The sequence below is a fragment of the Phyllostomus discolor genome, chromosome 7 (genome assembly GCF_004126475.2).
Source record: "Phyllostomus discolor isolate MPI-MPIP mPhyDis1 chromosome 7, mPhyDis1.pri.v3, whole genome shotgun sequence".
NCBI classification, from domain to species: domain Eukaryota; kingdom Metazoa; phylum Chordata; class Mammalia; order Chiroptera; family Phyllostomidae; genus Phyllostomus; species Phyllostomus discolor.
Genome location: NC_040909.2, coordinates 81,706,109 through 81,722,413, shown reverse-complemented (window position 1 = coordinate 81,722,413; position 16,305 = coordinate 81,706,109). Strand labels below are relative to the sequence as shown.

The window sequence follows — 16,305 nt, the reverse complement described above, 5'->3', positions numbered from 1 at the left end:
AGATGTTTTCATAATATTTATTACCTGATTTAATGTAAACTAACTCACATATGTAAAAAATTTTATATTATCTTTGTTCACTGCGAGTCAACAAGTTTATTGTTTACTACTTATACATGATGATGTTATATACTTAGGATTTTACATGCATAAAATCATATGGAATCAAACTTCAGTGGGTGGTATACATATTAATTAAATAGCATCAAAAATTAATAAATATTGCCATTGCAGTAATTGCTACATGATGATATATGAGAAAGGTTAATAAAGATGATTGAGTTGAAATCTCTGAAGGATGTCACCCTAAAAGTAAGAAATTATGACTGAGCTCAGATTAAAGGATTAACTATGTGGGAGTGATTAGCCATTTCAGGAATAGAAACAGACATGTGCAAAGTCCTTGGGAGAAGCAGTCTGGAAGTTCGTACTTCTTTTTATATTCTTTGGAAGATTTTGTATAAGATAGGTGTTATTGTTTTCCCCCTCTAAATTTGTAAGAATTGATTGGTGAAGCCTACAGGCCTGGAGCATTTTTTTAGAAGAAATTTTAATAATAGATTTAATGTTAATAATTTGGGAATATTTACCTTTTCCCCTTATCATTATATCATTTTTAATAAATTGTGCTTCCTTAAGAATTCATAAATTTCTTTCAAATTTTTAATATAGGATATATTGATATACTCTATTTATTCCTACAATCAATAACTTGTGCCTTCTCTATTTTAAAATCCAGTTTGACAACAGATTGCCAACTTCATTAGTCTTTACAGAAAATTTTGGTTTTAATGGTATATTTTATAATATGCTTGTTTTTATTTTATTAATATGTGCTGTCCATTATTTCTGTTGTCTATTTTTTTTGGTTTTTGAGCATATTTTCTTTTCTATTTTATTCTATTTATTTTTTTATTAACAATGGGTAAGAAAACAGTAGAGATAAATTTGGACCTAGGCTTACATGATCTTCTCTTGGCAGGGAGGAAGATGGTGTTTGTTTCTTACTGGTGGCTTGTTCACTAGCTGTCCCAGATTACAGAATCGACTAGGTGCAAGCACAGGTCTACATCCAGTTCCTCTTTGTTCCTCTGTTGAAGCCTTTCAAAGTCCCAAACCAAAGTTTGATAGTTAACTGGATTCTTCATCATTGTTCTCTAACCTTGTGACACTGCCATAAATGCACATAGACTTTGGCCTCTCCCTGTCTCTTATAGGAATCATAGTTCCCTGGAGGAGCAGCAGCCCCAATATTGGGCCTAGGTCTCTGGCCTTTCCTTTTTTGCTCAAATCCTAGCCTTTTATTTTTTCTGCCTTTTAATCTCTCCTATGCCTTGAGAATTTTTTAAAAAATTTGTCCACCTTTTCTAAATGTCATGTTGGAGAGTTAGCTTAATTTTCTCATTTATCATGAGGAAGTAAAAATTCTAAGGACCATTTTTATTTTCTCAATGTTTAATGACCATTTTAATGAATTATTCCTTCTAGGACTATGTGGTATGCTTTTCTTGCCATCAATTATTCTCACAATATTTCTATTTTACAAATAATTTCATACTCACTAGAATTCAAATTTCTTGCTTCAAGCCTTTATCAAACCATAAGCAGAATATGTTTCACAGGGGCATGGAGTGTTGTCCAGTGATGTCTATCCAGAACCTTGAACAGTGCTAGCACTTAGCAAGCCCTCAACTAAGTTAATGAAAGTAATGGAGTCAGATCTTTGGCATTCAAGTGGACTGACTAGGACTTCTTTAGTCATTTGCTGCAGGTTGTTGGTTATTGCTTTTCAAAATATACAATTGGATGTAGCTAGAAGACAAGATGTAAGGAATATTTACATTACATGCTATATAGAGAAAGCTTTCCTTATTTATTTGGCTTGGACCCCTTGATGTTCTTTTCAGTGTGTAATTAAAATATATACCTCCTTCACCTTGAGAATTTACATAGGCCGTAAGTCAGTGAAAAGTGAACCCATGCCATTTAGAGACTATAATCATTTTACAAATACTTAATTCAAGTCTAAATATATGTGTCTAGTTATAATGTGGATCTGGTGTTTTTATCCATCCTTTTTCTCTAGGATATTGGTGACTTTCTTAGCCAGGAGCAACAAGGTCTCCAGCCTTGTTCAATCTAGATCTTCTCTCATGGCTTTGATCTGTGCTTCTGACTCATATCTGGTGCTCAGAATTTCTTCTTGGTTCCAAGTACATCTGGTTAATTCCAACAGTCAGGTGCATTGCTGATAAGCCTAAAATAGAAAATTCTTTTATTTAATATTGCTTCAAAGCTACAAGCCTTGCCAATATATACCTCAATGTTTATAGTTTGAATACCATGGCTATTTCTACATGCAATACAGGGACATCTGAGAATTCATACAGCCCTCTTGTACCAGTCCCTCTGAATACAAGCATTTGGCTTGAGTGGAGGGTTTGGGAGCCTGTCATAGATTAAGGCAGAATGCCTAAATTTTTGAAGGCACAAGTGATTCCATCATTCATTTTTATTATGTGTTATGGATAAGAAAATAACACACTCACTAATCAAAAGCCCTTTTTTTCAAAGCTGTTTCTTCTGACCCAGTACAATATATTTCTTCCACTTACATTCTCTTGGGTCTAGGATTGGGATAGCTGGTCACCTGAGAAATTTATTTAGTCATCATTTCATCCCCACTTTGAATTATTTAGGCATGAATAATGTAAGATGAGACTCAGACCCACTGGATATGATTCCACATTTTTTGCCTGACTGGATCCTAACAACATAATTGCTATTATTATGGCACAACCATGGCATTGGTGACCTGATACCTGGAGGTCAGCAATTCTACCTATTATAAGCAAATTTATGATGGGATATTTTCATGGTTGTGAAGTGCACCCACACAGGTACTAAGCATATGAAATCTAGTAATATCTGCAGTCTGACAGCCAGGATTATTGTCAATGTGTAAAAACTGCTAAGAAAAAGGCAGAGCAGCATCTAGGTATTCCCAAGAACAACACTTTATTCAAAGTAGTTTTACATTTGCTCCTCCTGGTCAAAGACTGATGTTCTGATGACCATGGTAACCTCAATGCCTCAGCTCTTCATTTTTGAGGAGAGAATGAGTGTCTCTATCCAGTCCTGGTGACATCAAGATCACTTGACCTTCAGCCAGGGACTCAACACAGATGGCACAGGAGGAGTAGTGAAAATAATGGTCAGAGTCTAGGCACTGGGGAACAATGTCAGGTTCAAATCCTGCCTCTGCTTATTCAAGTTTTGGGAACAAATTACCTAACCACCATGAGCTTCAATTTTCTCATTGGTAAAGTGAATATAATAAGAGTAAGTAACTCCTGGATTTGTTCATATTACTTTAAATTATGCATATTAAGCACTTAGCACAATGACTGTCCCATAATGTGCTCTCTGTATACATTAGTATTATTCTTATAGAAAATCTTTTCTCTTTATATAACTATAGATTTATTTGAAAGGACTCATACTGCTTCTAGCTAGTATTGTGATAACCACTCCCACAACATAGTGGAAGTGGTTATCACAATACTCAGGTATATGTCCTCTTCTTTCTTCTCTTTTAATAAGAATTCTTCATTTTGTACACTCACAACTGAGAGGAACCAAGATGTTAAAATACTCCCACACACACCTTCATTCATTCATGCTTAGATAATTTAGTAGGCATACAACTCAACTCATTGCATCTTTCCCAAAGCATTAATGACCTAAGAACTTCCTAAAAAATGTAAGCTTGATTAACATTTTTTTTGAAAGTTCAAATAGTACTCTCATTGATTTTTATAAAAGCTTTTATAGACTAAAGGAAACATTATGTGGGAGTTTGTTTTGTCCTAATGGATGATTGATGAGCCATTCATTGCCTGGGCCTGAGTTTGCTTTTCACTGTTTGGTCTCTGTGAGAGTCATATGCCATGGACATCTTTGAAAAGCATCTTCTGAGGCTTCAGGATTTTACATGATTCTCATGAACCTCACCTCATATGACACAGTGAGCAACAGACTGGTGGCATGTGGAAGCTAGTATCCGGTGTACACTTCGATGACTACATGAGAGCTTTTGGCAAGAAAGGCTCTTTCTTCTTCCTGCTGAAAAGACTCTTTGGGAGAAAGCTGCATGGCTATTTCCTTTTAACTCCTTTTCCAGGAGCCTGGGGAAAGGTTGCACAACCTGAAGTACAATCCTCTTTTGGGATTGATCTTTCTTGTGTAAGATAATTTATTTGCATTTTGTTTGTGGCAATTTTAATAGACTTTAACCTATGTGAGAGATGCTTAAATGCATAGAACTCCCACTAATACCGAAGGAAGTTTCATACCAATAGGGCTTTATTTAAGCCTGCAGGAGTGAAGTCTTAAAAGTTTAGTCAACCCATTCCCTGACTTTCCTGAAAGCTACTTTTATAATAGCTAAAAGGCTCATGATATAAGAAGTTGAAGATGTGGAAGTTAAAATTTTGATTTTTAGCTAAACTGTAAGTTTTCTCTCTCTACCTCTAGGTAGTCTATTATTACTTAATCATGTAGATAGACAGTTTGTAAAAAGAAGAGGCATTAAAGCAGGATGTTTATAGCCTAGGGAAGTTACTGAGATAAAAAGAATTGAGTTGTGGCAATGAATTCAAATTCAGTTATACTAACATTAGACTTTCCTGGAGTTGGAGCATTGGATGGAGATAGAAAATCTAGTCATTACTTACATCAACTTTACTTGGCACTATTTCTAGAGAATGTCCCAGAGATATGAGCTGAATAGGTGAAAAGACTCTTTGGACATTTCCAGAGCTCTATAAATCTAATAGACAGTGAGGTCAATGACTCCAGGTTGCCATGCTTGTCAAAGTGCCTGTAGCTTTACTTACCTATTTGGAAAGCTTATGAGAAAGTTTTTATTTATAGGCAAAATTAGCAAGATCATGTCATGTTACTCAGAAAACTATGGGATCTTATGGAGATAGATCCATACTATCAGATTGTTTAGATGTTTGAACTTCATTTTCAGCTGAGGAAGAAACAAAATATAAGGCAGTCTCAGAGAAGGACTCCTTATTCTGTCATTTTCAAATTTCAGAGTGCATGTAAGTGCCTGGTGGTTGGTAAAATGTAGATCCTCAAGCTCTACCACAGAAATTTAGTTTGAAAAACATTTCCAACAACTGATTAGGAAAATACAGAGAAGCAGTCAAAATGGGAAGACAAAGGACAGACCCCCAAATGAAAGAACAAGAGAATTCTCCAGAAGAAGTACTAGATAAAGTGGAGGCAATAGATTTATCAGATAGAGTGTTTAGGGTAATGATTATAAAAGCATGAAAAAAGACATAAGAACCATTAAAGAATCACCAGTCAGAAATAAAGAATGCGCTGGAATGGGAGTAGGGGGGAGAAAACTGTACTTGAACAATGATTAAAATAAAAAAAAAGAAATAAAGAATGCAATATCTGAATTAAATAATACACTGGAAGAAATAAATATATTTTAGATGAAGCAGAGGATGGACTCAGTGATTTGGAAGACAAGGTAGAAAAAACACTCAGGCAGAGCAGCAAAAAGAAAAAAGAATTAAAAAATGGGAGCTTAAAAATCATTTTGGACAACACGAAGTGTAACAACATCCACATCATGGGAATATGAGAAGGAGAAGAGAGCAAGCAAGGGATTGAGAACCTATTTGAGAAAAAATGAATAAAAACTTCCTTAATCTGGTGAAAGGAAAACACACACTTCCTGGTGAAGTCCAGGAAGCTCCAGGAGTCCCAAACAATTTGGACCCAAAGAGGCCTACATGGAGACACACCAGAATTAAAATGATAAGAGAGCATTTTAAAAGCTGCAAGAGAAAAGTAGGTAGTTACACACAAGGGAGCACCAATTGGACTATCATCTGATTACTCAACAAAAACATTTTAGGCCAAGAGATAATGGCATGAAATATTTAAAGTGATATAAAGCAAGGACCTACAACCAAGGCTACTTTACCCAGCAAAGTATATAATTTAAAATCAACAGAGAAATAGGGAGCTTTCCAGAAGAAAAAAACAAAGGAGTTTGTTAACATCAAACTAGTACTGCCACAAATGATAAAGGACTTGCTTTAAGAAGAAGAAGGAAAAAAAGAGAAAGAAAAAAAAGAGAAGAAAATTGTTAGAAGAAGTCTATTGTTAGAAAAAGTCTAACAATAAAATGTCACTAAATATGTATCTATCAAAAATTACCTTCAATGTAAATGGCTTAAATGCTCCAACCAAAAGACATAGGGTAGCTGAATGGATAAGAAAACAAGACTGATACATATGTTGACTCCAAGAGACCCATCTCAGATGGAAAGAAGGAAAAAGACATTTTACACAAATGGAAAAGAAAGAAAAGCTGGGGTAGCAGTCCTTATATCTGACAAAATAGACTTTAAAACAAAGACTATAATAAGAGACAAAGAAAGACAATATATAATCATAAAGGGAATGATCCAACAAGGGGATATAACCCTAGTAAACATTTGTGCATCCAACATAGGAACACCTAATTATGTGAAGCAAATCTTGATGGACATAAAGGAAGAGATTGTCACAAATATAGTCATAGTTGAAGATTTTAACACCCCATTAGACAGTGGCCTTAAATGACACACTAGGTCAAATGAATTTGACATCTTCAGAGTATTTCATCCCAAAGCAGCAGAACATATAGATTGTTTTAGTGCACATGAGATGAAAGACCACATGTTAGAAGTCAAAACAAGCTTCAATAAATTTAGGAAGATTGAAATCATATCAAACATGATCTCTGACCACAATGCTCTGAAACTAGAAATCAATCACAAGATCAACACTGAAAAACTCAGAAAGACATGGAAGCTAAACAACATGTTATTAAACAAGGAATGGATCAACAAAGAGATCAAGGAAGAAATAAAAAATAATTTTAAAAAAATGAAAATGAGTAAACAAAAATCCAAAATCTGTGGGACACTGGAAAAGCAATCTTAAGAGGGAAATTCATAGCACTACAGGCCTACCTAAAAAATAACTAAAGCAAACAAAAATAAAACCCCAAGAAACAAGAAAAAGCCCAAATAAACAATCTAACTTTACACTTAAAACAACTTGAAAAAGAATAAGAAACAAAGCCCAAGGTGAGTAGAATAAAGGAAATAATAAAGATCAGAACAGAAATCAATGAAATAAGGTCTAAAAAAATGATGCAAAAGAACAATGAATCCAAGAGATAGTTCTTTGAAAAGATAAACAAAATTGAAAAACCTTTAACTAGACTCATCAAGAAAAAAAAGGACCCAAATAAATAAAATCAGAAATGAAAGAAGAGAAATAACAACTGACCCTAAAGAAATACAAAGGATTGTAAGAAAATCTTATGAACAACTACATGCCAACAAATTGGGCAACCTGGATGAAATGGATAAATTCCTAGAAACACACAATTTTCCAAAACTAAATCAGGAAGAATCAGAGAATCTCAATAGACAGATTATACCTAGTGAAATTGAAGTGGTAATAAAAAAATTCCCAATAAACAAAAGCCTTGGAGTGGATGATTTCACAGGTGAATTTTACCAAACATGCTGAGAACTAACACCTTTCCTTATCAAACTATTTAATAAAATTCAAGAGAAGGGAAGGCTCCCAAATTCATTTTACAAGGCCAGCGTTATCCTAATTTTAAAACTTAATTTTGTGTTTTTGGTTTTAAAAATATAAAAAATTATAGGCCAATATCCCTGATGAACAGATGCTAAAATCCTCAACAAAATATTAGCAAACTTGTAGGAGATCATTCTGCCTGGTGTGGGCCCAGCTCCCATTCTGAGATGCACAGGATATATACCCATGGATAGGTTCTCCCGTGGGACTTGCAATGGACCTAGGCCACTATGAGACTTGGTATTGCTAAAACTCCCTCACCCTGAATTGAGACAGCAAGTGCTTGCTGCAACTTCCTAAAATCCATGCTAAAACTCCCCAGTATGTAGTGTAACCATTCTACTTTTCCCTTTTCATTTGCAAATATCCTTCTTCTGTGATGTGATTAGCAGAATTAGCTCCTTTGTTTTCTGTAAAAGGTAACCACCTAAAGCCAACCTGTGCATAGTAAATGAGGACCATCAGGTAATGTGCCCAGAAAAGAAATGAAAGCCTGTCATGGTGGAGGCCTCGGCTTTTGGCTCCTCTTGAAAGTGAAGCCACCTGCCCTTTTCCTCCACAGGACTTGGTAGTCCATGTTAATGTCTCATGTCACATCCACAATGTCGTGGACCCGGTGAGCTGGGGTCTGCATCACAAACCAAATACAGCAATGCATCAAAATGATTATACACTATGATCAAGTGGGATTTATTCTGGGAATACAAGGTTGGTACAACATTCACAAATCAATAAACATGATTCACCACATAAACAAAATGAAGGATAAAAACCACATGATCATATCTATAGATGCAGAAAGAGCATTTAATAAAACCCAGCACCCATTTATGATTAAAAAAAACCTCTCAGCAAGGTGGAATTAGAGAAAGCATACCTAAACATAACAAAGTCCATATATGACAAACCCACTGCCAGCATCATACTCAATGGGCAAAAACTACAAGCATTCCCTTCAAGGTTGGGAACAACACAGAGATGTCTGCTTTTATGTCTTTTATTTGACATAGCACTGGAAGTCCTAGCCACAGCAGTCAGACAGGAAGAAATAAAAACCATCCAAAATTGGAAAGGAAGAAGTAAAACTGTTTTTATTTGCAGATGACATGATACTGTACATAGAAAACCCCAAAGATTCCACCAAGAAACTACTAGAACTGATAAATGAATTCAGCAAAGTAACAGGATACAAAATTTATATCTGGAAATCATTTGCACTTTTATATGTCAATAATGAACTGACAGAAAGGAAAATTAAGAAAACAATCCCATTTACAATTGCTTCAAAAGTAATGAAATACCTAGGAGTAAACCTAACCAAGGATGTAAAAGACCTGTACTCAGAAAATTTTCTGTGGATTTTGGGGTTTGATGTGGTAAAGTGGACAACTTGCTGTATTTAGGCTGAATACTTTTCTTTTTAGAATGTGCAGACATTGCTTTTATAACAAACCCCAAAATGCTCAAGTCCATAACATGTATTTCTAGTAGGTGATGAAACATGGGAGGAGTACTTAATAGTGTTGACACTACCTGCCATCTACATACCTGAGACACATCTGAGCCTAGAATGTGGCCTCCACAGACCTACTAGATCCTCTATTTTGGTCAACACAATTCAGATATTGTCTTTATTTTCTAGTGTGAGGTTAGCCACTGGAAAACTGGGAAATTTGGCCAAACCCAGGGTGATCATCAGTAAGAAAGGGATATTGTAACCATCAGCACTGAAAGCACCTTTAAAAATACAGTGATCTTCTTCAAGCAAGGCCAGGAATTTGAAGAAACCATAGGTAACAAATGGAAAACAAAGGTAAACTTCAATGTTTCTCTTCAAAACCTATAGTTTGAGAGAGAGAATTACTTCTGTTAGTGTTAAAAAAGTAGACTACTATGTCCTGTTGGAAATGAATGTGCTGCAAACACCTCTATTATGACAATGATTCAATAATGAGTAAACCAATTCTTTAATCAACCAAAGGTGAACTTGCCTTTGTAGAGCATCGTAATCTTGACAAGATGATCATTGAATCAAGTGCAAAGATGAGATGGCAAAGAGACCACAATACAGAGAAAACTGGTGGATTGGAAAACAGTAGTGATAAGAGTATTTTTCTTCTAAATACAGAAATAATGCTCAATCACAGAAATGCTAATTACAGAAATAAATACTTAAGTAGACAAACTGGTTATCTTATTTTCAAAATATTTGTATTTCTTTGGAATCTCACTGGATAAAATGGCTGAGAGTGAAGTCAGAGATAATGCTTATGTGATATTTAAACTATCAAGAGTTCGAGTTTAAGTTTGAGAATTTAGAACTAACAAAGCCTACTTGTTATTTTAGAAATAACAACACCTAAAAATTATAGTAAAGTGAAAGAGTGGACAAATCTCACTAGTTGGGACTCACAAAGAGACAAGTAAGTCTGAGTTCTAAATGCAAAGCAAATCTCAAAGTCTCAATTGTAGAATATTTGTAGCTATCTATCTAAATATTTGAGCATTTCATTTTCAAGAATCCATAGTAACTTGGACTAAATTATGTGAATAATTGTAGCTGAGCTCACTGGGGACCTCTGTAGTTGGCAGATAGATAAGAAGAATGACAAAGGTTACATGAGATGACCTCTAATGATTTTTTAAAGTTTTAGGTTCTGTGCTTACTAATTAACACATAATGTTTTGAATATATCATTCTCTAGTACAAAGGTTCTTATCCCTAGCTGCATAATAGATTTACATTATGGGGAGGAAATACCAATATGGGGGCCCCAACACAGACCAAACCTCTGGGGGAGAAGGAGCCATCAGTATTTTTTAATGTGCCCCAGATAATGCAAGTGTACAGAACATTTTGAAAATCACTATTTTAAGCCCTGGCTGGCGTAGCTCAGTGGATTGAGCGCGGGCTGGGAACCAAAGTGTCCCAGGTTCGATTCCCAGCCAGGGTACATTCCTGGGTTGCAGGCCATAACCCCCAGCAACCGCACATTGATGTTTCTCTCTCTCTCTCTCTCCCTCCCTTCCCTCTCTAAAAATAAATAAATAAAAATAAATAAATCTTAAAAAAAAAAGAAAATCACTATTTTAGTATATTTAAAAGGATGCAAATTATGCATAAAAAGCCGCCATATTATTTACTTGTTTGTTTATTGTTACACTCAATATTATTTCTTATTAGTTTGAGATGTACAGCTAGAAAAAGTTGCCATTTTATTTTTTCTTTATTTTATTATTGACATTATTACAGATGTCCCCATTTTCCCCTCTTTGCCCACTTTCACCCAGCCCCTGCCTCCTTTTCCCTCTGAACACCTCACTGTTGTCTGGGCCTATTCCTTGCTCCCCTCTGACAAGTGTCAGTCTGTTCCGTGTGTCCATGCCTGTTTCTATTTTGTTCATCAGTTTATTTTGATCATTAAATTCCACATGTAAGTCATATCATATGTCATTTGTCTTTCTCTGACTGGCTTATTTCACTTAGCATAATCTCCAGGTCCATCCATGCTGTCACAAAAGGTAAGAGTGCCTTCTTTTCTATGGCTGCATAGTAATCCATTCTGTAAATGTACCATAGCGTTTTTATCCACTTATCTACTGATGGGCCTTTGGGCTGTTTCCAGATCTTGGCTATTGTAAATAATGCTGCTATGAACATAACGATGTATATGTTTTTTCTGATTAGTGTTTCTGGATTCTTAGGATGTATTCCTAGAAGTGGGATTACTAAGTCAAAAGGTAGTTCCATTTTTAATTTTTTGAGGACACTCCATACTGTTTTACCCAGTGGCTGCACCAGTCTGCATTCCCAGTAACAGGGCACTAGGGTTCCCTTTTCTTCGCATCCTTGTCAGCACTTGTTTGCTGTGTCAAGTTTAAAACTGTTTCCTTGTTTTAGTGGTCATGATTCCAAATCACTAGAGAATTACATGGTGATATTTTAATTTTTTTCTGAGTTTAGTCTCATCAGATTGTTTTTAATTATTGTTATTACTACAAATCTACAAACTTTTGTCCCCTAGTTTGAATTTTAGATATTCAACTTATCTTTATTTTTTTAAAGAAATGTAAGATTAGGGGCATGATACATCAGAATTTATGAGAAGGCTTGAGAAGATCAATTCCTCATTGAATTGATTTTTGATCAGCTAATGTTGGAAATCAGCTGTTTTCATGCAGAGTCTGACTACATTGCAGTTTGTTTGCTTTTGTGTTTGTCTTAATAGGTCACATAGGCAAAGGCCTCTGCTGAGAATTAATTTTAAAATTCAGCATTATTTAAATATTTTCAATTTACATTCACATCTTTAATACACTAAAGTATATATATAGGCATGGCCTAAATAGTTGATAATGTCATTTAATTATTTGTACAATTCTAACCTATGTTGTACTTCATATACTTGCAATGATAATAAAAATAAGTAGATGTATCAATGTGGAATAGCAAACAAAAATGCCTTCAGGGTCCTGGCAAGTAATGATGGAGAAGGATCAGAAGTGAGGCAATCTAGAAGAAGGAGTGTTACAATACAAGGATTCTAGTTTCAGCTAAAATTGGCAGCCTCTATTCTACTCCAGACAATTTTTTAAAATTGAGGGTCAATTTACAGACAGTGAAATGAATGGATATTAAAGGTAAAGTTCAATCTGTGGTGACAAACACATGCATCCATGTAACTCACATCCTTATCAGGACATAGTACATTTCCTTAATCTCAGAATTTTTTCCCATGCTCCTTCCAAGTTTCCCATGCCCTGTCCGGCTCCACTTCCAACAAAAGCAAGTAGTTACTGACTTTCTGTCAGCATATATTAATTTTGCCTATTCTCAAACTTCATACAAATGAACTCATACATTCTGTTTTTTTCTGTTTTTAAAATCTGAATGTTGTTGAAATTTATCTATATCACTGCATGCAGAAGTAATGTGTTTCTTTTATTCCCGAGTAGCATTCAATTGCATGAATCTATCACAGATTATTTATCCATTCTTCTCTTAAAACAACTGGGCTGTTTCCAGGTTTTGGCTATGATAAAGTTCCTATAAGCATTCTTATAAAAGGTTGTGGTAGACATATCAGTTATTTTTTTTGTATAAATCACTAGGCATAAAATTACTGGGTCCAGTTGGTTTTGACAAGCAGGAATATGGGACTACTCTGTACAGATACTAATGAAACTATTTCATAGGTAGTACAAAACTGAGCAGATGAGAAGATGTATTGATGGTAGGAGCCAGAATTTTCCCTCTGGAAGAAGGAACATACAAATGTGGAATAAATGAAAATGGGCTGGCATAGATGTAAATTTATGGTCTCTAAGGTATGTGTTTATGTGTGCATGAAAAATTGGACATGCATATCTGCATGCATTTATTTGTGTATGTAAATATGTATGTTTAGAGGTCTGTCCAGAAAGTGTCCAGCCATTGTTAATATAACAAGATGGTTTGCACGACATCGATGTAAACTGACAGCCAAGGAGAGTGGACTGAAATGCACATGCATGAACAATGACAACTTCACTGTACTAGTCAGTGGGGGCAGTAAATGCCATTGAGAGAGCATGTGTACTGTGTGGCCATCACATTCAAAATGACTGAGTGAGTAGAGCAATGAATCTGCATCAAACTTTGCATTAAGCTTGAATTTTCCTCTGTGAAATTATTTAAGTGGTTCAGAAGGTCATATCTATGGGCAACTGATGATTTGCAGCTTTAACATGAACACACCTGCTCATGCATCATGTCTCATGCAGGGTTTTTTGTGAAACATCAAATCACCCAGATGATTTAGCCCCACTTGGCATATCTACTTTTTGCCAGCACCACTACTCTTGTGTTTTGAGGCTGTTATTAAGTAAAATAAAGGTTATTTGAACACAAGCAGTGTGATATGATAACAGATGACGACTACTAAGTAACTAATGGGTAGAGAGCTATACAGCGTGGAGATATTGGACAAAGGAAAGATTCACATCCCAGGTTGGATGGGGCATAATGACATGAGATTTCATCATGCTATTCATAACCACATGTAATTTAAAATTGATGATTGTTTATTTCTGAAATCATTCAATATTTTGGGATATTGGTTGACTGCAGGTAACTGTCTGAAACCACAGAAAGCAAAATCACAGATAAGGAGAAACTACTGTAGTATATGCATTCAGGTATTTCTTAGCTCTGTCTGCCCAAATTGCTTAGAAACAACAACACCTCAGTAGGAATTAGTACACCCAGAGCCCATATCTTGGTGTCCAACATGCCCCACTAAAATGAAGGAGGGTTCCTTTGGAAAAAGGCCAATTTCAATGTGAAGTCAGAGGAGGAACAATCTGAGCCTAAAATATCTTGTTGTGTCAGAAAGTAAGAAAGTGTTCAAATAAATAATTTAGGTATGTTGCTCAAATATGGGAATGAGCTTGAAGGTGCTCCCATTGACCTAAACTGGAATAATTTGAGAAGCAAAATAATAGAAAAAGTCATAAATTATAAACCATTGGGGAAAAATAAGAATCTGTGAGTACACACTGTAGGGAGGGAAAGAAACAGAGAGAGAAAGGAGAAGAAATTATCTTCTTTTCTTTAGAACACCACTCAATGATAAATATGGAAGAAGTGCCAAAAATTTTAAAAATCATCTTTTTTTTTATCCATCATAGTAAATAATGGCTCAGGTAGGAATTATCAATGAATGTTAAAGCTAGAAGGAAATTTTGATTAGGAGCAGGATATTAGCTTAGTCTTAAAGTATTCCCACACAGATTGCTTATTAGCCACAAGGAAAAAATAGTAACTATGCAGCAGAAAAATTGGGCAACAGTTTGGGTAATTGAAATTCACCTTCCCAATAAAGGTGATGAAAAACATGTGGCTTCCAATGTGATGCCCTGAGAAAGAATTGACATCACCTGTATAGTATTCTGGCCTGGGATCCATGTCTGGGTCTAATCATGAGGAAACAGCAAATTCCAAATGAGAAATTTTCCATTAAAAAAGGTAAAGAGGGTGTTGATTGAATTCAAGGCAGCCTCTAGGGAAATGTTCCACATTAAAGTATACCAAAAATACATGACCAGTAAAGGCAGTGATTTTTGACTGGACCCTGTAATAGAGATTTTAAAAAATACTCTGAAGGACAGTATTAGATTCACTGAGAAGTTGGAATAAAGATGGCAAATTAGATCAGAACTTTTCACTGTTATTACATGAGAATATCCTTATTATTGGGAAATATACACTGAAGTATTTAGGGGTAACAGTCCAAAATGTGTGCAATTTACTTTAAAAATTTTCAGAAAAAAGCATTGTGTGTATACACATATTACATATATACATATGGAAACAGGGTAATTAAAGAAAATGGGGAAAATTTTAACAACAGATGGATCAAGGCAAAAGCTTTGTGTTCTTTAAATTAGTCTGATTTTTGAAACTACTCTGAAAGTTTGAAGTTATTTCCAAACAAAATTTTTTAAAAATAAAAGCTACACCTGGCAAGACCTTCTCTACCTCTGAGCATTCGGTCAACATGTGTCTGGGAGTGTCAATAATAAACCATAACTGAGGTATCATTTATTATTTTATTTTTTGTTTCCAGCCAGATAAAGCCATACAAAAGGAGAGTTTCAAAACCAGTGCCCAACTTCTGACCAAGATGGTGGCATAGGTAAACACAGATCAACTCCTTGCACAACCATATCAAAATTACAACTAAACTATAGGAAAACCATCACTCAGAAATGTCATAAATTGTGATGAATGGAAGTCTGACAACTATAGAATTGAAGAAACCACACCTACCCAGACTGGTAGGAGGGGTAGAAACTTGGAATGGGCTGGTCCCACATCAATGTGTGGTGGATAAAAATTCAGGAGGTATATGTTGGGATTGGGAGTCCCAGCCCCATATAAGGCTCCTCAGCCCAGGGTTACAGTGCCAGAAAGGTAAGTCCCCATAACTTCTGGCTGCAAAAGCCAGTGGGGATTGAGTAAGTGGAAGAAACTCGTAGAGTCCCAAGCAGTTCCTCTTAAAGAACTCATACCTATACTTACTCAGACTTACTCCCTCTGAGCTCTAGCACTGTGGTAGCAGCTTGAAAGGCACTAGTGGCATACATGGAGGAAATGAAGTGTCTGGCATCAAGGCGAGAGCTGGGGGACTGCTTTCTCCCAGACAGAAAGGCAGGCAGAAGCCATTGTCCCTATTCTGAACCCTCTCCCCATTCAGCCACAGAGGCAGCTGGTGGATGTCATATCTGAGACTCCATCAACCTGGCTAACACTGTTTGTCTCACCCTGGAGATTCCCTGAGACTCTATCACACCCAAATTACTGGCACACCCAAACTGTTAACCATGACTTTTCCATATGAATAGTTGGTCTTGGCTCGTGCTTCACAACTTCCTAAATCCTATCAAACAAGCAATAGCTAGACTCAGTGTGCGTCTAGCTTCCATCTTGTTTGTTAAGTGACCCCAGGCTGAGCACTAGCAGCAGCCAGCCTAGATTCACTGCTTGGGTTCACCTGGGAGTCTCCAAGCCCAACACAAGTGGCAGCCATCTCTAATTGCTTTGTAGTTCATGCAGGGTGGCCCTGGGAA

The 16,305-nt window shown here is 35.8% G+C and overlaps 1 pseudogene; it reads left to right on the top strand.

Moving 5' to 3' along the window:
• Positions 1-825: 825 nt before the first annotated feature.
• LOC114501383 lies at positions 826-9,817 on the top strand (annotated as a pseudogene).
• Positions 9,818-16,305: the final 6,488 nt, after the last annotated feature.